General features: G+C 29.8%; 1 protein-coding gene across 1 annotated transcript in view; it reads left to right on the top strand.

Annotated features, from left to right (window-relative positions):
• The window catches only part of LOC100159026 (glucose dehydrogenase [FAD, quinone]-like), a 15660-nt gene that overhangs the window by 14262 nt on the left and 892 nt on the right, over positions 1–506 (top strand). The gene's annotated exons all lie outside the window — the stretch shown is intronic.

Here is a 506-nt window from a genome sequence, read left to right as displayed (position 1 = left end):
CAACCATTAATAAACAAAAATATCCACCGTAAATCTAAACTTCCCGTTTGAGCGCCTCCCCGGAATGGGTCTACTGGGTCCGAATGTGAATTTAAACCATTCAAGAGCCCACTCAAGCACACACACAAAATGTAATCAAAATCTGTCCCAGCCGTTTAGGAGAAGTTCGCTTACAAACACACGTACAGTAGAATCTAATATATAAAATTCTCGTGTCATAGTGTTAGTCTCGATACTCCTCCGAAAGTATAAAATATATTTAATATAACTAGTTTCTATTTGTTATATTTGGACAATTTTTACACTAATTATAAAATGCTAAATGCTAATATAATAGGTAGGTAAAAAAATATTGATTACTGCAGCAGCTATAGTTAACGAGTTCAAAAAAATCATTGAAATTTAACGACTAAAGTGTTTTTTTTTTTTTTATGATAATAATATGATTAATAATACAATTTGAGTGTATTAAAATTAAAAGCTCGTTACAAAGATCATATTTTTTT

Source organism: Acyrthosiphon pisum, chromosome A2 (genome assembly GCF_005508785.2).
Source record: "Acyrthosiphon pisum isolate AL4f chromosome A2, pea_aphid_22Mar2018_4r6ur, whole genome shotgun sequence".
NCBI lineage: Eukaryota > Metazoa > Arthropoda > Insecta > Hemiptera > Aphididae > Acyrthosiphon > Acyrthosiphon pisum.
The sequence above is the reverse complement of the archived record's forward strand: the minus strand, read 5'-3'. Positions and strand labels throughout refer to the sequence as shown.